At 40.4% G+C, this 25,498-nt stretch overlaps 1 long non-coding RNA gene across 19 annotated transcripts in view; it reads left to right on the top strand.

Moving 5' to 3' along the window:
- LOC112990275 (uncharacterized) overlaps nt 1-25,498 on the top strand; it is a 262,631-nt gene that overhangs the window by 60,408 nt on the left and 176,725 nt on the right. The window contains exon 7 of one of the 19 annotated variants that reach the window (XR_010385339.1): nt 14,517-14,555. The exons of the other annotated variants lie outside the window; for them this stretch is intronic. This is a non-coding gene — a long non-coding RNA (uncharacterized LOC112990275). The remainder of the gene's footprint in view (nt 1-14,516; nt 14,556-25,498) is intronic. 19 annotated transcript variants of the gene reach the window in all.

Below are 25,498 nucleotides of genomic sequence, written 5' to 3'. Positions count from 1 at the left end.
TCTGAATTATATGGAAATATTTCTATTCCTTTTGTCTATTCCATTAGAGTATCATTACAAATGTATCTTCCACAGCCCGGCTCCCACGCGGTTACTGTGACGAATGTCTTCGGTGAGGCATTGCAAGCTACAAGAGCCGGCGTTATGGCCATGTGCTCTGTGCTGGGTGGTGCTTCCTTAGTGCAGGAAATGTCACTCTTCCTGCTTTAACTGTGCTTCTTGGTGGAAGATCACATCCCCACTACGTGACGAGAGACCTTGGCCATTTCCTGGTTTCCGAGTGGAACAGAAAGTGCTATGACTTTGCTCCTGGAAAGAGGCAATCAGTTTGGGCCTCCCAATTGAAAAACCTTTTTAGGAGGAGCTCTCAGGTCTGAGGAAGACTTACCTTACCGTGGTCTTTAACAGTGAGTGTCCTTTAGAGTAAACTGTGAGTCATCTGCTGAGGCAGATTACTGTGGAAAAAGAAGGTTTTTAGGCCTCAGTGTGGAGCGTGAGTGTGGCCTGACTCTAGGTGGTCCCCAGTGCAGACTATCCAGGCTGCCAGGCTGGAGGAGTAGCACCCATAAAGCATCCGTCCTCCCTGACGTGCCGAGAGTGGTCCTCGGGAGGCTCATGCTGCCTGGGTTCGCAGCCCTTCGGCACTCTGGGTCACTTTCTCCCTATCTTTCACCTAGCAAAGAGCTGCTGCCTGCAGCTGGGATGTGGCGACTTTATGTAAATATATTGCAAGGGGAGCTGCTCATTAGCAGTGCAGGAAGCTGGAAGGTGAAAGCAAGCAGCATTGGCAGAAGGAACTTGTAATACAATGTCATGAAGAATTTCAATCCCTAAACCAAAGTGCTTCCAGAATGCACTTTCCAGGTTGGTACCTGTATTTAAATGCTGTCGAAATGCAGCAGAAACAGAGCTGCAGACTTTCAAGCACTCAGCAAATGTATATGAAATATTGCACAGTGCAAAAGAATGAGAGGGGGGACAGAGTAGGGCCCCAATGGACGGCAGAGCGCTGTTGGCAGTATCCCCCCGTGATTCCCCTGTGTAACCCAGCCAGTGGCCAGCCTTGACTGAAGCTAAACGGAAGATAAGGAGCTCAGTTGGTCCTTTCAGTGTGTGCTGAAAGCATGTTTGAGTGGGACCAAAGGTTTTTCTATGTGAATGGAAGGTTAGAGATAATACTTGAGATGTAGCCCAGCTTTACCCTGCTGAAAGATTTGTGAATGATGAATTTCTTCTGGGAAGTAGGCCAGTTTCATTTTTTTTCCCCCTAGTAGTTTGGCACTGTGAATATGTAAGTTTTATAATACACATGGTATTTTTGGTATTCCAAAATGCAGTACCTTTAGGGCAGATGTATAATACCTTCTGGTTTTCAGTCACAGTTCAGCAGAATTTGCTACTAATAGGAACTCAGTTTATGTCTGACTAAGACTAAGGCCTGGTGAAAGGCTTAATTAGAATTGCTTCCCAGGGGGAAATTAATTGACCTTTGTGTGGAAAGTCATCTTCTTTCTTTTAAAAAGCAAACATACTTTTCAGTAGTTTTGGTTGTGTGGCTTTTTTATAGCTTTTGGTCTTAATGGTTTCAGACCTGAAATTTTCATTACTGATTACCTAAAATACAATATGAGAAAATAACCTGTTTTGAAATTTTTGACCAAAAAAGAAACCTAACTCTCGCTGAGAATGTGTTTGAATTGTTGAGGTCTTCAGTGGAAAGTGAGGAACAGCATTTTCTAGTCAGTGTGATAAGGATGGAAGGTTCTGCTTCCCTTTCTGACTTCTTAGTAGAGCAAAGTTGGAATAATAGCTTCACTTTCAGCTTGAAAGCTACCGAAAGGGAAAATATGTTTACTCATGATGTCCTTCACCCCGGGCAACCTGTGGCGTTTAAGCAATTCAAGATCTTACAGAGAGAATAACAGTAAGTAACAGTGAGTTTGTGTTCTTTTCCTGATAAACTAGTGCAGAAAGTGCCTGCAAACACTAATTCAGCCATCTCAAACAAAGTGTTAGGACAGATAGCTCTTTTGAATTCATAACAAGCACACACTGAGGCTAAGTGCCTAGCTACAGGAGAGCACCCAGGCCACTCTTTTCCCATGCCTCTGTCCAGGTCACTAGATAGACTCCTTCTGTAGCAGTCTCAAGCTCAGGCTTTGTTAAGGGGAGACTGAGATCATCTGGGATGGAGACAAAGGAATTTGAGATTCTTTTCTTTTTCATTTCAATTGTGATATATTTCATTCATTCTGTACAGTGTGGTCTGATGAATAAATTAGAAGGTATTTATAAACAACTTCTTTTCAACTGTACCTACCCTTTTTGGCTTCTTTTATTATTAGTAGTATTCATGGTTGGCATAACTGGGAAAGTAATTGGTTAAACATACTGTTTTTATTTGTGCCAGAGTTTGCCAAGATGGCAGTGAGATGTATACAGTATATCATAATTTAATGGCATCTCTGCAGCCATACAGAAGCAGTAGAAGAAAAGCATCATATAAACAACTACTCAGACAGCATTTGAATGATCTAGTAATTTTGATTTATACTTTGTATTTCATGGAACTGTATTAGCAGTTAAAGTCTATGATTAAATGATTTCCAGCACAAAATGAGTCTGAAATACAAAAGAAGGTTGGCAATATAAGATTTAATGCTGGGGGTTTGTTTAAATCCAGAGTCTACATGTAAATTATAGTCATGGTTGTCACTTTTAACTAACAATTCCGACCAATACAGCATAGCTGGGTAATTTGTCCACTCTTTCTTTATGAGATGATAAACTGCAGTTTAATTCTTACAGTTTTTCAAAGGCAAAGAAAACTCATCTCTCAGACAAAAGTAATGCTGTGACCTAACACTTACTTCAAAATAAACCTGGCTGCCACCTAATCATTATGCATAACACCAAGTCAATATGCAACACTACTGGATTTCTATATATAGCAAGAGCATACGGCAGAAAATAGTGAAAAATGCCACAACTGCCAATGGGATTCTGTGGTTAAAATTACTTCAGAAGAACAAATGGTCTTTATCCTTGTCTAGAACAGCTACTTATGCTACTTACAATTTTGAAATTTTTGCTTTGTGTTTTCTGCACTCTTTCCCAGTGCCCTTAGCCTACAGTTTTCACAAAGGAAAAGAATTCCCCAGTCTAAAGGACAGCATCCTGCTCTAGAGTGGGTAAAAGTCAGACACTCTCTATGAGCATTAATGGAACAATGCAGCTGCCACAATCAAGCCTTAGCATCCTTGAAGCTTGAGCTAAAAAGGCAGGCTCTGCAGCTGGGCTGTGTAACAGCATCATTTGCTCTGCTCTGTGAATAGAGAAGGAAGGGAAGCCCATACTACAATGAACAGCAATTTGCAGATGCACACCTCAAGTGCAGTGAGTCTGGTTCGTTCACCACTCACTGTTTCTATCAGTCAGTCACCCCCGGGCCATGAGGTTGTTTTTTTATCACCCTTTCTCATAAAGGACAGAGTCTGCTCAGATGATGTTAAGATTCATTACAGAAAGGCTGTTTAGAGAATATACCAGGTGCACTCCAGCTCCCCAGTGAAAGGAATAACCTAGACTGATCTGCCAAAACAGTTAGCTGTTTAAGGAGATATTAGTGAATTTTACTCTTTAATTTTGCTGCTCATTAAGACCACATTTGTGAGGTGTGAAAATGACTTCAGGCTGGAAATAAACTGCCAGGGAAGCAAGTATTATTATTACTATTTTTTGGTTGTTGTTAAAAGGATAATTTTCCCAGAAGGAATATGTGGTACAAAGTACAATTGCTCCAAGATCAGCCCTATTGTAGGAGGATGATTGTTCAGATGTCTTGGTTACTCTAAGAATAAAATGAAAGCCTGTCTAGCAGCTGTAGGAAAGATGCAGCAGCAAGGGATTCAGATTTGCTCACTATTGGAGGGTTTTTTTGTTGTTCATTTTTTAAGTAAGAATAAAATACCATTTGTTAGAACTGAATATTCCAGTATGATGGAAAATATGGCAACTAAAAAGCTGGAACTGAGATAATTATTAGTGCAGTTTGTGATGTTAAAAGAGAAACTGTGATAACAGATTCTTTAGGTCTGCTCCCAGAAATGCCATGGATTCACAGAAATAATAACCTGGTCTTCCTTTTTGCATAACATGGACCATAGAATTTCATCATTTGGAAAAATGATTGTGGGTAAAAGAATATACTACCAAATTTCTGGAAGAGTTATCAGTTTTATCCATCCAAAATAAAATATCTGGTCTGTAATTATTGTGAGTTCAGCCTTTAATCACCATTTTAAAAATGCTGATGAAGACTCCCATTAACTTCAGCTGTGGTGATGGCTTCTATGTGCCTATGCAGGCCTCGTACTCAGGACAGCATTAGCTGTCTGTCCTATATTAGTTTGCTTAAGAATGGGACTCAGATGCTTTTAAACTCTAAATTTAAGCTCTCAAAATGCAGCAATAAATTACTTTCTTGAAATCAACAATGCTTGAAATATAGCCACTTTTGCCCCAGTAGATCCTAAACAAGTTTGTAGTTGTGCACATCACTGTCAAAGAGAAAACCAGCCATCTTTGAAATAGAATATACCATCTGTTTAACAGGGCACAGCAACATTATTAAACAGCTTTGAGACAGAAATGGTTATGCAGTAGGTATTCATTTGAAAATACAGGGGACGTCTGGATAGATATGATGTAATTGGCCATGCTGGAATTCAGCCAGGACACAAGGACATAAACCCCAATCAAAAATCAGATGTGCTGCTATGATTCTCTGTGCAAGGCTTTAGCCAGTGATGTTGTGAGTACCAGCTTCACTAAAGTGCTCCATCTCTCTGGTCCAGTGGTCCCCAGCCAAGCACTGGTTGTCATGGAAGCCAGTAATGGCTCTGAAGAAGACTGAAGTGTCAGTCATCAGCAGATCAGGGTCCCTGAGGGTGTATTGATACAGTTGACCATAAGGTCTCAAATGGAGATGGTGAGGTCTATTGTGTCCATGATCTCTGGATAACGCTGTTGTCTCTGTCACCTTTATTTCTATGGAGATTGTAATGGCTCTTCAGGGACAGTTACGATTTCATCAGAAAGACTGTATTGATTCCAAATACCCGTCCAGTTAAATAGAACAAAGCATATTAATCCATCCAAGGGAATCAATGGGCAGGGATTCATTTTGCTGTCTTTTAGGTACAAGTGTCCAGTTTTTCAGAGGTGCTAAGTAACCTATGAAGAGAGGAAGAGGGGTTCAGCACTCCAGAAATGAAGCTGAGCCTTTATTTAATTCAGATTAAAACTCATCACGAGGTCTCTTTTGGTAGGAACAACTCCCTTTAATGTGAACTCAGTCAGGTGACTCATAATGTGCTGCTCCTTAGAGAGGAGAATGAATACGTCAAGAAATTGTATTCTAGCCAAAATCCCAGTAGACAGGGGAAATGCTAGGTTAAGGTATCGTGAACTACAACTCTTAGAAGGTACTGGAGCATCTTCGGAAAGTGTCGTTTATTGATGTCTTGAAATGAAAACGTTGATTCCTTTTTGTAAATTGCATTTTCCATCAAGACTCACTGAGACTGAAAAATTACTTGTGACTGACAGGTTTTATATGCGTTTCAGTTTGATGTGAGTATTTTGGCCTATAGTGCTAGAGAATAGCCTAAGAATAATTACATAGACTAACACATTCTGTGGGTGACAGACTGGGAACGTCTTCATTTTAAACATGAAGATGCTTTAAGAATATTTTTTCTCCTGACTTCTGTCTCTCTTTTTTTCCATAATTGAACATTTACCACCCTTTCCTTTTTTTGCACTTCATGGAGTTTTCTTTATTTAGGACTGCGCACACCAACACTTTTGCCCGCACAAGAAGTACTTACAAGGACTTATAGTAGGAAGTGGCCTCGGAAAATCCAAATCTGCTTCCGAGCTTGCATATGCATGCCTTTGAAGCCCCCATTTAACACATTACCCATCTCCTTAATTTTCACAATGGAATGCCTACTGTAAACAACTGACAAAAAATACATCATTTTGCAGCTCAGACAGTGACCTGCCAGTGACAAGGAGGAAGCTGTCTAGGCCTCCGCCTTCTGCAATTTGGCAGTTCTGTGTCAGATACTCTAATTTTCTCTGCTTGACTGTCACTATTGCTAACAGTATGTTTACAGTGACAGTGATGCTCTCGAATGCTCCCAAACTGCCTGCTTCCTTTTCAGTCCTGTTCCTAAATGGCCAAAAAAGGCCTCTCTCTTTCTGGTAAGCCCCAGCTCTTGTCTCCTTCAGGTGCAGCATAGATTCTTCACAGACAGGGTTTTATTCCTGATTCTGCTTTGATTGGCACGGGGAAAATCTGGAACAACTTACTGCCATGGTTCTAGGGGAAGTGACAGTAAACCCAGTTTTACACCTTTTAGGATCTAGTCCTGTAAGCCTTGTGTCTTCCAGTCTGTGAATACGTATTAGTGATTACAAAAACCTTGAAATGCATCCCAAAGTTAATTCATTACATAGAAAGGATGGCAAGTGGCGGACTGAAGGGAATAAAGGCCAAAATATCTAACTTTAATATAAAGATGGCAGAGTTAATCCACCAGATTAGTGTAGCAGAAGAGAATAATGTCTAACATTACAGGAGTTATTTCTTAGCCTGTCTGATTAATATCACTATGAAAGCATATGGGTTGGAAGAGACATGCTCTAATGACTTGCTGATCCTTGTTTTGCACGGTTCCATAGAAATTGCAGACATGCACAAATTATACAGTCAACACATTACTGGATAACAAAAAAAGCCAGAAATGGCAGTTTACTCAGATGGAAGTTAGGTTTACACACATCACACTACAGATGGCATCCTTGCAAATACAATGCTTGATGCAGTTGCCCACTAAAATTAGTAGGTGGATAGTGAGGGAATAGATTTTAAAGCAAAAAGTATTCTGTGTGAGGGCACCAATGCAAGATTAAATAGATAGCGTTACAGTACACAAACAGTAGATGCCTTCAGAAGAGGATGTTTCCCATCAGGGTGTACGAAGCAATTCCTGCTCCAGGTGCTACTCTCAGTTAGGCAGATAGGCCATTATTACCTCTGATTAGCATGGCCATTTTCCTCAGTCATATTTCTTTGATGATCATCATGTATCGTTTGTCTGGAGATGTTTGTGATCCACTAATGAAAAAGGGCCTAATTCTGTTTGCACCTCTGCCAGTAGTGTGTATCCACTTAGCCCATCAGAATTGTCCTGTATGAATGTGGCACAACAGAGAAAAGAACTCTTGACCGAAGACCTCAGCATTAGAAACTTACAGGTGGTGAGAGACAGCTCTAGCTGATGCAAACTGGCACAGCTCAGTTGATTCTTTTTAATGGTATGGCACTAATTTACCTTAACTGAGGATTTGGCCCTCAGAGTCAAACTGCAGACACCTGTTAACTGACGTAGCGCTCATTAGCCTAAGGTGGTCCACCAGCTTCAGTGGGACTATTTCAGATAGCATTTGCTAGATCTGCTAGTAAGTGTTCACAGTGTGTTACCTTCAGTGCATTCTGGGAAATTCTGGAAGACTTTCAGCAAAAAATGAGGTAGGCCAAGAAATGGAAATATACTCATGAGCCAGAAATAATTAGGGTAAATTCTGAAGCATTTTGGTTTGCCTTCTCCACTATGTTTTTAGGCAGAATATTTTGCATGATAAATTGTAAAAATGCAGCACATGCTGTGAGGCTTAAACTGCCATCTCAGCTCATAAAGGGAAAGAAGAAATCCTGATATTGTTGATGGTTTAGGAGAAAGCTAAATACAGCACAGGAGAAAAAAAAGGCTACACCTTAAAAATTAATTGTTCAAGTACCAGGTCATCGTAGAGTAATGCACTGTGAAATTATGTTATTCTCTAGGAGAATTTCCATAAAGTTTAACATTCCATGACACATTCTTTTTCTATTGAAGTTAGTTAAAAATAGTACATAAAAGTCTTCAGTGTGCAGAGTTGAGTGTAAGCCTCACTTGAAACAAAGCAGCAGCAGTGAGGTTGTAGCTGAGAGGGGAGGAGAAGTGAGCTGGGTGCATTGTGTCACAAGGCAGACCCCATTACTTAAGCAGAATCCATAAAACACTGCCCGACTGATCTCGCTGAATGAGAGTGCTGAAGGAACCATTAGTCTTGGTGTATTTTCGCTGTTATTCACATTGGGATAATGAGATTATTGGAATATTTTTTTTTCCTAATGAGAAGGAGACAGAATACCTTGGTCTCTAAATGATTTAGTCACAGAGGAAAGCCATTAGTCTCTACTTGATTGCTGTCAAATGGTGGAAAATTGGAACATTATACTGATATTTCTTGTGATGGGCCATATTTTTCCTGCTTGTTCAGTGTCAAATGCGATGGTAGAAATATTTGTCTAAAATGCATGATTCCTCACAAGCTTTGCAGTAAAGAAAACAGATATATGTCCAGGGTCTGTGGATGGAGACTAGCTGGGGAGATAAATGAAAAACTGCCAACCTTCTACCATTTTTGTAAATGTAGACTGTAAGGGAGGAAATCTACCCTTCTGGAATGTTTAATCAATGAGAGCCTAGTGGTGTTTTTGACTAACTGAATTCACAGCAATACTGAGTTTTGAAGGGTATTTCTGAAATAGTGGGGTTTTTTTGCCAAGTGTTACACTGGGCAAGCATCTGCTTATTGACATGTCTCATTTCTGTGGCAAGTACAGCCTTCTGGAGATTTGGAGGCCATTTGAATTGTATCTGAAGTGATGATTTTCTTACAAAAATCTTTCTGGAGTGATTTTGTAGGAGCTAAGTCTTGTGACGTTCTCATGAATAAATATTAACTCCCAAGTTTTTATTGACATACTTGCAGAGTAAAGATTCCTTGAAGTATGTTACCAGCCACTTGCAGATCGCAAGATACTCCCAGAGTTGCAAAGGGGCCTTTTAGTGTAAATGGTCATCTGGAATGCTAAGTGAGGGCAAGCTGCAATCTCGTTTCGGGACTGGCTTCCTATCCTCTATACTCTTTCTGAGTGAGAATTCAGGATTAGTTCCACTGATTTCAATCTTCTATCTGTACAACACATCCAGAAATAGGCGTTATTGTTGGAGAATCCAATCTGCTTAGTACCAGAAGCTTGACTGAAGAGAGCCAATCTGGTCGGGGCTAAGTCATCTAGCGTTTGTCCTGGCCGGTCCTTACAGAGCAGCACCCGCTAGACGGAATCCAGATTACTTCTGGACAGGAGGATAGAGAGTGAAAGCTATTCCTGGCTATATTGCAGCGTCCTGGGGTTATGTGGGAGTGTGCAGGATGATGGAAGAAGATGAAGCCAGAGGAGAGAGAAATTCCTCGTAAACTTTTCCTTTTCCTCTTGAAACAACTTCACAGAGGTTGAGAGGCCTTCAGATAATGTCAGCTCGGCATGGGGGGAAAAGAAGAAACATCTTTCAAGGGAAGAGGTTTTCTTGTCTAGATCTGAACAGAGCTTATGAAGCATCTGGACTCCTACAGCCAGTGCTAGAGCTTGTACAGTTCCTTGTACTGTTCCCTGGAGAGGAGGAAATCCAGTTAAAGGCACAGGGGATTGGTTAGGAGGTTGGTTTGCTTGTGGCTTTTACGGAGTGTGTTGTTATGGAAATCATTTTGACTGGCAAAACTGTTAAACTCACTGTGACTTTTGAAACTGTCTCACTGTTGTGAGGCAAACTTCACTTCGGAAGGAAAGTAAGATTCTGCAGACACTTCTGTTTAGCAGTACAGGAAAGAGAGTTGGTCGTTGCTCTACTTCCTCTGCAGTGAACTGTCCTCAGCGCTCTTAGTGCCTCACAGCTCTGTGATAGAACTGTCCAGTGGCAACAAGAGTGAGAGATACAAAGAGGAAGCAACGAGATAGATTTTATTTATTTATTTTTTTGAAGTGGGAAAATAACTTGAGAATTGAAGATCTTGGAGTAGGGACTATATAGCACACAACACTGTTCAGTGAGAAAACTGGTAGGGTCAGGAAGCATGGAAAAATACTCTGCAGATCATCATATTAATGCAGACAGGCAGGTGTCTTACCAAATTCTCATTTTCACTTTCAGACTGACTAGCTCCAAATTTTCAGCAGAACTGAAAGTCCTGACTACTTCAGACTTCCTTATTTACCTTTGTTGCCTCTCTCTCTTTTCCTCTGCAGTAAATGCCTGTTTTATTTATTAATGGCTGCACCCCTGTGCCCCTAAATCACCAAACTCGTGTCACACAGCAACAGTGCAGAGCTGCTTGCAAAGACAATTTCCAGCTCGAGAGGACCATATGCCACAACAGCTGAATTCTAAATGAAGGGATTTTTTTCCCCCTCCCCCTGCCATCCTCTGTCGTCATTCTGCGCTAATCTTTCACCCTGGCGGGGAGTCGTCACAGTGAGTTAGCAGTGAGGCTAAAACAAAAGACAAAGGGTTTGTCTGCAGCATCTTGGGCTGATTCTTCGTATCGCATGCCTCTTCAAAGTGTGTATCCTGTAGCTTTATATAGTTTATCCTATAGTTTACTAGTAGCTAATCAGAGAGAACTTGGGTTTAATTCACTGCTCTTTTTTTCCTCTTTCCTTATAGCACCATTATTGGATCTTCTGTGAGCTGTGAAGTGTCTTAGTAATAGAACTGGAGATGCTGGGAAGAAAAGCAGTAATGGGGTGGGGGAAAACAGCATGACAAAACACTTGTGGTCCATTTTGGAATTAATGATTTTTTCAGGCGCTATCAATTACATCCCTTAACTGGGGAGCACAGATTATAAAGAGGAATATAATTAGTGGCAAATGCTGTGAGATATATAAAGACAAATAGAGGGGTGGGATGAATGGGAACTCATAAATTTTATTGAGAACCACATTTGGATGTAATCATTTATTACTGGGGGTCCCTTGAAGTGATACCAAAATGCAGGTTGTGCACACTGGAGTAGGCAAGAGGTCACTCCCATCACTAAATCAAGTGGAAGAGATTATTGATTCACAAAGAAAAATTGGTATATTTTAAAAGTGGAAATAAATGGACTCAGTGCAGCATTCCCTTTTTACTATCAAGTGGTGCTTTATAGGTTTTTGCTTGGTCCCCTATGGTGTCCTTTTGCTGTTGGTATGATTAGCTTTTTCCTTAAAGTCTGTAGTTTCTGCTTTTCCTTAGGCAAAGTTCAGGGCCTGTGCAGATGTTTGATAGCAGGCAAGGAGGGACCCACTTTAACTACAGCAGAAGCATTAAGAGGGCCTGGTCCCTCTTCTCCATCCCCCATCCTATAATCTGTGTTTCTGGGCTACTCGGCTCTTGCTGTCTCCGCAGCCAAGAATGCAACAGAGGAAATGTTTCTTGTTCCAGGTGCCCAACGGTGGCTTCAGAGGCTCACCTGGAATGAATGGGAGAAGTTTATTTATTGACATTCAGCTACTGCCATTCAGACTGGCCCTGGCTCTGCTCTAAACCAAGCTATTCACTGAACTGAAAATACTCTGTGGAATGTCCCTGGTGTCATTCAAAGGTTTGAAGACAAGTTACATCGATGTTGTTGTTACAGTAGATGTAAACTAAAAGTAGAAGTGTGGTTTCAGCAGGATAGCCAAAGCTGTCTGGGAGCCTGGATAAACACCTAGCTGGCAATGCAGGCTACACTGAGCTCCACCAATGTCTTCACATCTACAGCCTTATAAAATATAAAAACAGTCTATCTTTGGATTTGCTTTCAGCTGTGGATCTCAAAATATTTCCAAAATAAGGGATCTGTCTTACGCTTGCTAGTTTACAGGTCCCGGGGGAGTGAAGGCACGGAGAGATAATAGGGAGTTCCATTATGTTCATATAGATCTGGAGAAGATCTGCAGAGAGATCTGTTCCTTCTTGCTGGAGCCAGACCATCTCTCTTTATTATTCGGACCTTTGCTGAGTGACTTGACACAGGTACATCAATTCCAAACTGCCTGTTTTCCGAGCAATATACCTAAACCATATTAATGACAAAAAAGTGACCTGTAGGCTTCTAAATACAATCAAATTTTAAATCTCCTATTTTCCCCTGAATCCTTCAATCTAATTAGGCTCACATCAGTATATTATTGCAGAATGTAATCATTCCTTTCTTCTAATAACATTCATGGATAATTTTATTTCTCATTTTCAGCCTCCTACTCCTGTGGTGTAATTAGTGTCTCTGGCACCTCGTGATGCTCAGAATGAGTTGCAGCTGCTAATTGCTAATTGAAAAATTAGAAACTCAGTTAGAAAAAGGATCTAATTAAAATGAAATTAGATAAAATCCCTTCAAACTAGTTTCTCCCTCTTTGCTTTTTCTCCCGGTTTTGTGATCACAGAGCCATTAGCACTTGCCAATTACATTTAATTGTTAAACACAAATACATTTTTATTTGACATTTTACAATAACCTTTTATTAGTGAGAGATATGTACATTTATCAGGGAGGCTATGTGTCTCTCACATACCCTTAATTTCAGGAAATCACCCACTGATCTTTGTTTCCCTGTAGGTAGGTTGTGGCCTGTTGTTCTCAGATAGACAGGGCACCTTGGCCATCTCTCCAGAATGTATCTGCTCCTGTGACTGTAGTAGGCGGCATGTATTACTAGAGGAATTCCGAGCAAAACAAGACTGTCTCAATCCTGTGAAGAAACCCATGCAAGAAATCCTTGGACATTCTAAAGATATTTTAGCAAATGTCCAGCCTGTGCTTTCAGAGATGCCCTGTGACCACCCTTGTATCAGATACATAGTCTGTCATCTTACCCAGCTTTTTAAGCATGCCTGGTCTTTGAAATATGCAGGCCCCACGTAACTACTGTGCTCCCAGTTCAGCATACCACTGGCACTGTTCTAGTGTTGTGGCTTTAGACAGTTGTGTGTGTGACTTTCAGGCTCACTGTGAGGCTCTCTGTTTGGACAGGAGACAAGCAGATTGAGGAGCATACTGGGCTTCCAGCCATTTCCGCAACTACTAGTTACGAGCTGCGTGGTGCACGGTCAAAGGAGCTGTGCAGAGGCATTTCTCTGCTCATGGAATTGTCCATGCAAGCTCAGATTTCTTTTATTCACAAGTTTTCACTAATTAAATCATCAAGACCTAGGGACTGGAAGAGAGTCCTCTCTCACTTCACATCTTTTAATCTTCCTGATATTAACTTGGATGAAATAGGTTTCTGCTGCTGCTCTGGTGTTCTTGCTTCACGTTGTTGCTCTTCTACACCCACCAGTCCTCATTGTTCTGTCTGACTCACAACCCTAACATAGAGCTTTGCTAGAGAGGGATGGGTCCTCTCAAAGCCAGCAAAAATGAGGGATGTTTACTGTTGGAAAGAAGCAATAAGGAGCAGTTATTGCTGTGGCAGGTGCAAGAAATAAAGATTTCACAGTAAATCTGCAGACAATGAAATGGCTGTGGCCAGCCCTGCTTGCAGCGTGGAACAACGTTTTGTGAGCTGGAATGTCGTCCAAATACGCTATTCCTACCACTGCAGAGCTGGCTGTGGTTTTGCCACTCCGTGCCACAGTTGAGTCGTGACACAGAACCAGACAGAGTTGTTCATCATCTGCTGGCTACATATCATCTTCTTCTCGAGCAGAAGGTGAAACTTTTCTCCAATATATGTAGATTTAGAGCTTTCTCTGCTGTTTACTACTCGCTTTTATAATGATAGCCCTCCTGCTTGCCTAACTGGGAGCAGTGTATTATATATATCATAGACCACAAGGAAGAGAGAGAAATGTGTGAACTTATTCACTATACTAAGAGGGAAATCAGAATCTCTGATTTGCCTCTGATGTCGACTCAGAAATGATGGTACAGCTATAATAATTATTAATGCTAATGGGACTATTCACACATTTATAGCTAAGTGTGCACATAAATCTTTCTATGGTCAGAGCTAAGTGATGAGTATAGGATAAGACAAGATTTGTAGGTAGAGGCAATATCTTTTGTTAGACTAATGAATGGTTAGAGAAAACGGGCAAAGTCTTCAGCACGCAAGCCCTTTGTAGCATACAGAGGCGCTCAGCATTGGTTATAGTTGTGTTCCTGTTGAACTTGCTGGAAACTAAAACCTCAGTGAGTATTTTAATTCTGCTTGTACAGAAGTCAGTATGCAGGATGAGTGAAGTGTTAGTGCTTAAAGTGAAGTTTAAGTACTACTTGAACCTCATCTTATGTATGACTTAAGGTTCTATTCAAAGCCGTTGTGGTTTTACGTGTGGACCAAAACCAGCTACTTAAAACTGATTCTCCCACAACTTAGAGCCTGAATCCAGCACAGAGTTTCCTTCAGCCCAAACTAGCTAAAATAATGAAGAAATGTAGCCTTCTGATGACTGTTGTTCTGATAGAATGAAGATATTTTTCCTGTTGTTTCTGTGCATGAGATGAAACCGTATTTTCTGTGAACTGTGCAGAATTACTCTCCTGCCTTTTTCTTTACACTCATGTAGGGTTATATTAATCTTTTGCAGAAATCTGAGTCCCAAAGCCTCTGCGTCAGAACATCCTGGGTGAGTGGCCAGCTGAGGTTTTGGCTGCTTGTTAGCTGACTACACCTTTGAATTCTGACTTTGAGCTAGTCTTATCTGGCTTCATTTACAGTCATGTTTTTATTTTATTTCATTCTCTCTCATCTTTCTGTTTCTTTCTCCTTGATTTTAAGATTATAAACTCTTGTTGTGTTTTTGAGCTTTCCAGCTAGACCCAGGTGGAACATGTCTGCTCTGTTGCTAGGTTTGTGTCCTCACTCTGATTATTCCCTGGCTATTTCAACCAATGGCTCAGAAAATGTAATGGAGGTCCAGAAATCAAAAAATTAAGGATGAGGAATGTAGAAATCATTAACTAAAGGAGCATATAAAGATGCTGTGCTAATAGTCACTCTGTCAAAAACTTCGCACAGCTTGGTTAAAAAGATCATAGTATAGAAGAAGAAGAGTTAATCTAGTGCAGAATAGGATTCGTGACGGTAAATCTTTTTAGCTGTGGGCTAGTAAACTTCATGTAGATAGATGCTTTAACACTCTCATCTGGGAATCCTGCCCTTGACATAATTAATGCACATACATGTTGTCTTCACTGCCAGTGTTTTCCATCTGTCACTGTGGAAGAGTGCTTGCTCACAAATAGAAATGGGCCAGGAGGATAACAAGGTATTCTCACTGCAAAAAGAAATGGAAGGGATTTTGGAGCACCAAGCTGAACTGGGAAGCCTGACAAGAGATAATTTGCATTTTTCCTTTCTCTTCTCCTACACTGGTCATTTCCTGGAGACTTAATACTAAATAAGTTTGTGGCCAACAGATATTTTCAGGCATCAGCTGAATCAGATTGTTTGATGATACTGAGTGTTTGGAGGTTGTATTTTACATAATGTATACATACTTTAGTGAGGTAGTAATAAGTAGCAGATTGACAATTCCAGACATTAGAGAGCAAATTTCTGGTGTAAACTGGTCAGGAACAGCGTGTTTTTATATGAGGAGGGATTTCTTTTTCTTTGATACTGTGAGTGCATGTGCCTTGTCAGTACACTCTCTTCCTGATCTGCAAGACCTGTAGGAATTTTCAGGAAATTCATTCGTCTAAGCCCTTGGGTACTACAAAGGAGGAGATCAAAATAACAAATCTTATTAGTGTGCTTTTTAAGGCACAAATTTCTATCCACCAGCTCTGGATGGAGATTCTCCAAGCTGAGTTCATCAAGATCACTTGGTGTGCATTATATGATAGGGAATTCTCCGGGTGCCTTTCATGTTCTCTCTGCTGAAGAATAAACACTAGGTGAAAGGCTCTGATTTCTGAACAAGTATTTCATAAAGTCAGCAAGGAAACACCACATAGTTTGTCAGTAACAGAAAGATGTCATGTAAGCTGATAGGCATTAACTAGGAAAGTCACCGATGGAAGACCAGAACGCTACCACCAATTCCTGTTATCCTAACAGTGCAAAAATGTAAATGCAGAGTATGCTGATTTGATGGACAGCTTCTTTCTTGATTCATGTGTCTCTCAAGAGCTTTTCACTCTCCAATATTCTTGCAGCTAAGACGAAGAACAAAAATAACCACTACATACATACAGACAAAAACACATCATTCTGTATGATACTTCCAGGGCTTCGCTGAATGTACTCATTCTGCATTATTTGATGTGAGAGGCACTGTCTGCAGGCAACATCTCTCAAGGAAAAGGAGGGCGTGAAGGGCACAGATCTCGAACGACTGTGGCCCTGAGCTACTTTGTGCTGGCGATCCTCAGTCTCAATGCAATAGGTCATTCTGCTAATTACAGACCTTGTCTCCCATGTCAGTTTGACTTAGCAGAGAAAGGAGCAACACTTGGTAGTGTGCTTCCCAAGGCCTTTTGAATTTCTTTTCTAAATATGGCAAATGGAAGATAGATTTTTCAGTCCTCAAGAAACTTAAAGAGCTATTTCAAGGTTACAAAGGATGTGGGGATGATGCCATGCCAGAATAATACCTGGATTTTGGATGCCTCTTGTGTGTGGTTCTCATCTTACGGCTGACATTTTATGTACCTTGTAGTTACTACTTATTATCTAAACTGATTATTATATATTAATATTATATTTTAAGTGGTTATTATATTTGATTATTGTTACTGATCTGCTCTGTTTCCGAAGGTGTGAAATAAATAACCTCCCAATCACCACTTTCAGAATATACGGGCAGTACTTATAAAACAACAGTAACATCGGCTTAGATGTATATGATCACATGGAGGTCACTACCTTTCTTATCAAAATTAGAATTCAATCTTACAATGTACTTGTTGCATATTTTATATTCATCAAAAGGTGTTTACTTGGTTTCGGTCTAAAATTTAGAGTAAAAATGGCTCTTCTGTCATCAGTGGAAAAATTCTCATTGACTTTAGCAGAGCCAAAGCTTGTATCAAAAAGAAAACAAGGTGGGTAAAGTATGTCCTGAGCTGAAGATGAAAATAAGAAAAAAAGGGGAGAAAAGAAAGAAGAAGAAAGGTGTGTGTGTGTGTGTTTGTGGGGTGTGTGTGTGTGATGTTTTTTGTTTTTTTTTGTTTTTTTTTGTTTGTTTTTTGTTTCTTTTTTTTTTTTTTTTGCTAGTAGATTTTGCTATATGAAGGTCTACCTGCCTAAACATTCAAACTGAACAATCACAAAGCACAGTTAAGCATCAAATGATTTGCAGACAAAATGCTTTGCAGGTTAGCTGATTCCTGGCTTTTGAAGAAAATAATATGCCATACCAAATATTTGTAGGCTTCTGTGATCTGTGTTAGTCATCTGTTCTGATCATCCAGAACAAAGTAAGCAAAGTAAATCCATTACAGGAAAAAGTGTGTAAACAATGGAATTAGTCATTGCCATTTTAAAACATAATACATCTATAGACATATTCTGCTGATTTTTATATGTGTGTATATATATATATGCATATATATCTAAAACATATATAGAACATCGTTGTCGTGTTCAATTTGCCATGCACTGGAAGTCTGTAATGGTGAATGGCAGTAAAAAGGAAAGGGGCAGGAAAGGTTGAAGAGATGTATATAATCGTGCTGAAAAAGACTTTTCTTGAGCCTGGAGGCTTCTGTGATGGGATCAACAAATGGAACGTGATTGGGTATGCAGAGAGAATGGACTGGGAAGGGAAGAACATGATTAAAAAGGACAGCTCTTTTGTTAGAGGTTACTGATCCGCTGGAAAAGGAAGATTAGTTGGAATAAAGGTGCCTAGAAGGGTTGGATATATGAGCGCTGCCCTCAACCCCACGCACATCTACTGTTCTTTTCAGTTACTTTTTGAATTTATTATTCAAGTAGACTCTCATGGATCAGAACCATGTGTTTTTGAGTAAACAACTGTTTACAACCATTCCTGGAAACTGATATGCATTATGTCTCGTGCTTTCGTGCTATGTGAGCTTGTGCACACATGTGCTGAGTCCCAACAAGCTGTGGGTGCTATAAGTATTATATAGATACTAATTCCTAAACATGTGCATCTTGGGTAAACACTTCTATGTATACTGATATATACACAGTGCCAATTCTTTCTTCTTGATAGATGAGACATAGTTGATTCAAGCCATACTCTTCCCCTATTATTTACTATAAGAAAGACTGTGTCTGTTGTTTGCACGTGTAGACATATAGCTACTATATAAAATGACGGTGTCATTAATAATTCTGAAACCTAATGAACACTTCCCAACAGTCCCTTTAGTACAGGGGAATCTGTATATGTACATATGTTTAATAACAGGCTGCTTGAAGGCATCTTGACTTTCCTAGTTACTGTATTCTCACATCCTGGAAAAAGAATCGTCACTGGTATTTTATTATACTTAAAAACACAAGCCAGAGGCTGTATACCAGCCTCAATAAGGAAAACAAGTAGTAGTGATCCCAGTAAAACAGGGGAACTGGGTTGAACTGGCAAAATGAGTTTGCAGGCCTAATGCAGGAAGTTAGTGATGAAGTCAGATGTCCACAAAATCTGTACAGATTGCAAAATTGGTAATGAAAATTCATGCTCAAACTGTCTGGAGGACACCAACCATCCTGCATTACTCTAGGAGTGCAAAATGAGCTGCTAAGGAGGTCAGGCTGCTCTGTAGCAGTTGTTTGTTATTGTGTGTCTCAGCTTGATTCTCCAGATGCAGAAATATTTCCCAAGTTCAAATGAAATCTAAACTTTTGATTTTGCCCTTAGGCTTGTACTGTGTGAAAGCTGAAATTGTGATGATGGCACGACAGGGCTGCACACGCTGTGGGTTTGCAATCCTGACGTGCTACTTGTTCCATTAAGAGAGACAGCTCTGAAACAGGTCAATATCTCTGGAAGCACTTGGGCTTTTTGCTGTGTAAACAGTTCAGCCCAAATCTAGTGTTTGTCAACGTTAGAGGCCCTGTGTGCTTTGGGAGTTGTAGAATGCAGGAAAGCAAAAAGAAACCCAGAGAAGATGTATTAGGCATTCAGAGGGAACAGGAGGAGCTGAGGTTGGGGGCAGATGGCAGTTTGAGGGCCATGGTGTCAAAATCAGTAACAGAATAGAGAAAGCATTATTTTACATTGACTGAAATTAGGAGTTTTGTGTATAAGATTGTGACACGGTCTCTAGAAACAAACAGGTCTTAATGTGTCTGATAAGGTTCAAAAAGACGTGATCCTAGGACTAGTATTTAAATGAGTCTCTCTTTGTCAGACCAGTTCCCACAGCCAAACAAAATGAACACAGAGCTGGTTTCTGTCACCCACCGCAGTGCACTAGACTATTTAAGGAAAATTTCAGTAAAAACAAGCGAGTCTTATGCAGTTGTACACCTTACTCCATGAACCAGTGCACTTTTGGGTTTCACCAGGTGGAGTGTTTATGGGGAGGGGGGTACGTTTAGGGAATACACTTTTAGTGGCAGGCAGTGAAATGTGCTCGCCAAAGGGTGCCGTTGAGGAAAGGGAGCGAACGGTGCAGCAGTTTGAAATATTGGGATCAGGGCTCGAGATGCTGCAGCTGCTCGTCTCTGCAGGACTCGGGCACGGCGGCTCCAGGGAAAGGCTGCGCAAGGAGACTCGGCAGTGATGCTGCCTCTGAGGGCAGTGCTTGGAGAGCTGTGGCTGGGGCGCTTGGTGCCAGCAGGGCAAAGCTGGACTCAGAGAAGATACAGCCGTGGTGGACAATTGTGCTGAGCTTGAGCTCAAGCCCAGAGCTGACGTGGCAATGCAGATGTAGCCATAGAGTCTAGCTTTGCACCTTAGATGGTTTAAATACTGCCTGGCTGTCTGCTTCTCCACTTAGAAAAGAGGTGGAAAACTTTCCAACCTTAATTTTAACAGATAAGTGTTTGATAATTGCATGGGGAGTTGTAATGCTAATCTGGTGTGGAAAGCATTTCTCTTAAATGGCAGCAATAAACCCAGACTAACCCTAAATGATCTTATCCTTTTGCAGCTCTTTCTGCAAAATAGCTTTCTCTTTTTCTTCCTTCATTCCCATCAGATCTTCTTTCATTAGTCCTACCTCAGCAAAGACTGGTGGGATCTTGCTAGAATTTTCAGCTCTGCAGCAGTTAGGCTGTGTTTGATGCACTGACAATATTTAACATCACAAGATAAATTCTGCTACCTGATCTACAGCCAGTTGTCAGTGGCAAAATAGATGCACAGAAAATTTTCCTGAAAAATGTACCAGTAGGCAAGCAGTTAAAAATGGGTATTTTTGGCAATAGACCCAAGAACAATCATGCAGGTGTATTGTTTTTTTTTCTATTTAAACTGTGTAAAGCAGATCCTATTGGGAATTGTGCTTCTTCTGACTATTAAGCTCAGCCAAAATGACAATAGAAGAGTAAATGTACCAGCAAATTGTTATCTCAACAAGGGTGCTACAAGGTGACATTTTCACAGGGGCAGCAGTTTTGATAAAATAAGACCTTTTAAGGTTATGACAACCAAAGACTAGTTATTAAGGTATGTATGCAAACAAGACACGTGAAGTGTTCCACTCAGTGCAGGTTTTTAGAGTTGCCAGAGAAATCCTGTTTATAGATTTGATGGTGACTTCCCATAAAGTAAAGCCATAATCGGAGAACACTGGCTCCCAAGGTCCTTAAGGAAAAAGGATTAACATTGATTTTTCAGTGTTTTGTCTTTTTCCACATGTGCTAGATTTCCTTAGTAGTATCTTTCTGTCCCAAAGAAATTATTTATCTAAGCTGGTCAGGATCAGCAGTTCTCTGAATGAATAATTGATATGGATAACTAATAAAATAATGGAGTACACCACAGGGATGCAACCAACTTCCAGCACCTGTTCAATTTTTGTTTTATTGCTGCTGAAAAACAATGCAGAAAGTAATGACTTTACTGGCAGCATAAGATCCAAATGGACATAGTTCATCTGGTCTTTTAATATTAATACATAAAACTATAGCTATTCCTACTACTCTCTAGCCACCATGATGTGTGACGGATCTTAATAGGAATAGCAGGGAGTAACCAGAGTTGATGGTTTTCAGGCAATAATACTATACACAGAGTAAAGATTTTCTAGTTAAAGAAGTAGCCTTGCAATCTTGCTTCAGTTTTCTGTCCAAATCAGTTCTCTGTCCATTTAGCCTGTTAGAGTCCAATGTTGCTGGTGCACAGGGCCTGTTTCTTATTGCAGTATTGCCTCCCACAAAGGTATTCTGACCTTGTTTGGGTTGGAGAAATGAGTGTGGTATTCAGAGCACTACTGCAAATTAGGCTAATCTAATAACACTCAGAATGTACTTTAGTGTTAATGTAATTGATAACTTTTTTCATATGAGAATTCATAAACATTTTAGAAATGTTTGGTAACTTAATTTCACACTGCATCGCGCTGGAAGTCCATAAGGATCATTTCAACCAACTTCACAATACAGCCTATCTTTGGAAGCTATTTATTAAGGATGTAGAACAATTCTATACTACTATAAAGCAGGAAGTGAAGATATCACCATGTTCAATTGAATTGCAGAGTGAAGTAAAATAAATTATCACAATTACCCATACTGAAATCATAGATTTGTGTCGAAAGTGGATATTTGTACCTTTGATGTACAGTTCACAGTATGCATTCAAGTCACTCCTTTCTTTCCAGGCCTTCCTTTTTTTCATTTCAGGACTTTTCTTTATCTAAAGCTTGAATCTCACTTCTCACGTTATTTGTGACTTTAACAGTAATTTATATAGATGTATTTGTTGCCTATTACCACAGCTACAGAAGCACTCCTTACTTGTCCCTTACTCCACAAGGCTATTGAGTAAGCGGTGTTCTTTGAGCATGCTGTACAGAATCAAGCCGTAGGTGAAGTCTGCGCCTGGATGATGCAGTAAGGGTTTGCAGCTGAAAGGTTAGGAGTATTTTTCAAAGCACACCACATGAATTCTAAGATTCTAGCTTGGCTTTCAGCTTTAACATAAAGATATCAATTTATCCTCGTTTTCCTTAGGCTAGCTCAAAACTTGTAGCTTTAATAAACACAGAAACAGTGCTGTTGTGTCTTTAGGCACTTAACATTGCATTTGGGTAGCTCTGCTCAAGCAAGTGTGCCTTGAGTATTGTACTAACCAAGACATAAATTGCAAAAACATAGTATTTTGTTTACAGTGACCAGTATCCACCACATCCTTTGGTGTTTCAGCTCTCTGGCTAGCCTGAAAGCAATGTTCTGTTGTTACATTTTATGAAGCATGTTGGTTAATAACACAAGATCACAGTAAAAAAGAGATCAGGCACAGTCTTGAAAGAAGGGCAAATGTATAAGGAGACTATATGGGAGAGGTAGCTGGAGAAAGCAGCCACAAGAACTGAATAGAGGAAGTTATTTGAATGGCCAGAATGTTCTCTGTTTTGATCACTTTGGTAGCTGTTCCTCTTCACTGGAAGCTTGCTGTTTCTATTTCAGTACATTTTAATAAATTGTAATTGGACAAATCTGATCAAACTTTGAAGTTAGCCCTTCTCTGAGAAGGCAGTTGGACTAGATAGTCCCCTGAGGTCCCTCCCAACCTAACTTTTCTATGATTCCATGAAACATACGAAGTTGTTTCTGACTTCCTTTTCAGCTGTGCATGAATACACTCATAGATATGGCTGGTGGGTTTTTTTTGTTGTTTGTTTGTTTGTTTGTTTCTTTTTGTCTTAAGTATTTTTACTTGAGACTTAAAGTGGCTTTCTGGAAATGTTTGCAAATGTAAATCCGATCACAATAATCACTTACAGGGACTGAAGAACAAAAGGGGAAAGGGCAAGGGCAAAGAACTTAATTCAGTTTGTTTATTTTTAATTATTTATTTAATTTAATGTTAATTCGAACATGCAGACTAGTACTTAGAGAACCGCTATTGCACTGTTTACGAAGCTTTACTAATTATGGGCCAGATCTGCACACCTTCAGTGGTAATGAATCGCTCCTTGCGGCCCTGCTAGTCCTACCCCCTCTAGTACAGTGCGGCTGGATGTCAGAAGGGTACCATAGTCTGGTTTCATGGTCTTGCTCCAAAGCCTGATGAAAGGAAATAACAGGCTTTCAAGGATTTCAGTAGGCTTTGAATGAAGATTATGTAAGCTGTTCTTGCTGATCAGCACATCCAGAATTTGTGTTAAACCACTAAGCTATCATGATTTCAACCTTATAAAAAGTCATGAAAGCTTGTTGCAGACAGCTGGTATCTAGCACGTTGTGTCAACTCTAGACCCACTGCAAAGCTTTCTGTAAAGCGTTAGCTAGGCACGCACATCAAAATAATGCTGCTAAAGAATTTATCTTGTTTTCCTACAAGTGTGGAGTGTGAGTATTTGTTTGAGACAGTGGGTTGCAAGCAAGTAGTCTGTCATAAACATTGCCACATAACGTTCTCTGGCTCACCTCGAACTCCTCTGTTTTCTGGTCGTGCAGAGTGATCCAGCCAGCGCTGCCCTGTGCTCCTTCCTCTTGCGTGTGGGTGACATCTCTGCCTTGGAGACAGGGGCAAGGACTGTGTTCCTGTTGTTTTGATGCAGATCTCAGGGTTGTGTTGACAAATCTACTGTTTGTGTCACTAAGGGCGTTGTTTACTGATTTTAGCATCTTGACCAAGAGAGCATATAATGACTAACTACAAGCAGTTTGAAGTCAAATGGTTATTTAGTACAGACCGGGTATTTTTTCAGTGCAAGCATGAGTTAAAACACTTCAGAAAGCCTCAGATGTCTCTTCCTTCATCCCTGGGCATCTGCTACAGAGTATCTGAAAGCAGCACGACTGTTGGAAAGACTGAGTGTTAACGTCTTATTGAAATGGCAAACTTCATTTGTGTGAAATGAAACCTTTATACCTAGTTCTCGGTTTCATCCAGCAGGTCTCTAAAACTTTTCTGCATGTAGTAAACAAGGCTACTTTGTTTATGCTCTGCATTATCCATTGCTATCAGGCCATTGCTTACTGGAATCCTGAAGCTGGGATAACTATAACTGTGCTGGTTGGGCTGAGGGAGCTGCGGAGCCAAGTACAGGGAGTTTCTACACACATCTTTCTCTCTCACATGCATTTCTCCTTGTTGGAGTTATGGACTGGAGAATTTATTCCTACTGACAGCCATTGCATGCCTCATGGATGTAACATGTTCAGGCTCCAAGGAAGAAATTGATCTCAGTTGACTAGCCAAGACGGATTTACATTCTGCAGAGAAAAAAACAAAAGCCAATTCCCTCCCCTCCCCAGTAAACCACACAGCACAAAAGCCACTTCCCTTCCCTTGAAATGGGGGGGAAAGATAATGAGCAGGCATTTGCCCTTACAGAGAGTAAGAAAGAATGAGAGAGAAGGGGGAAAACAACCAAAATCCCCTTGATTTAAAGGGAAAAGAAGAGGCAATATCCTTGGCTTTTTGCTTCCTGCTAAAGTAGTGGGTATTTTTCATGGTCAGTGGAAAAGACGTTTTTCTGCTCACATGGTCTCCTTAATGGGTTTTATGTATTGATGTTTAAGAATGAAGTGCTGAATGATATATTTGGAAAACCAGCATCTGACCAAAAAAGACCAATACTATGTGGCATGAGTTGAAGCCTAGCCTGTATATTCCACGTGGCTCTGGGCTGCAGAATAATCAGCATCATTCCACAACACCTGTGGTTCTCTAACAGATTTACTGCAAGAAATTAAGACAACCCATTGAGAAAACCACACATTATCGTGCCTCTTGCAATTTCCTTTGGTGATCCATTGTCATTTCTCTTTTACATGTTACTATTTTGCTGCAGAAAACTAGAATGTGAGGGAATAAATTTACTCCTGATTCACTCCAATCTAAGTAAGAAGGCCTGTATTGGTTTCTAGCTGCTATGAATTTATGCCTTGTTAGATTCCAGTTGTTGCTGAGAAGAAGGGAAAAGCGTTTGGCTGTTGTCTGCCTTTTCGTGATACAGAAAGCAAGTTCCAAGTCGCGTGGTGTTTCACAGCTATGAACGCCATTTCTTTTTCAGCATGCTCTGAACTTTTGTACCTGGAGGGTGTTTGAACCAAAAGGTGAAAGAATGAGCCTATCTCTGAGTCAGCAAAAGGAGCTGTCAGGCAGATTCTGTGTCACTGTGGAGAGGCAACTAATTCAACCCGACAAATATACAGTCTTGAGATGCTCTGCAGAATGATGGACTTCATAGCTGCCTTCAGAAATGTTCATGGAAAGAGAGAGGCATATAAGCTTTTGAGAAAGTCATAAATGTTAGCGAAAATCAGTGAAGAGGATGAGGGAAACATTTCTGAAAGAAAAACTGATAAATGCCAGGGCACCTTTTCCTTGGGAGCCTCATTCTCCTTTATTCACATATATTCTTGCAGACATAATCTACTGAGCTAGATTTTAGCTACTGTAACTCATCATAACTCTCTCTCACACCTCTGTTGGGGATGAAATCCCTGATGTACTTGCTGTAAATTCCT

Source organism: Dromaius novaehollandiae, chromosome 27 (assembly GCF_036370855.1).
Source record: "Dromaius novaehollandiae isolate bDroNov1 chromosome 27, bDroNov1.hap1, whole genome shotgun sequence".
NCBI classification, from domain to species: domain Eukaryota; kingdom Metazoa; phylum Chordata; class Aves; order Casuariiformes; family Dromaiidae; genus Dromaius; species Dromaius novaehollandiae.
The sequence above is the reverse complement of the archived record's forward strand: the minus strand, read 5'-3'. Positions and strand labels throughout refer to the sequence as shown.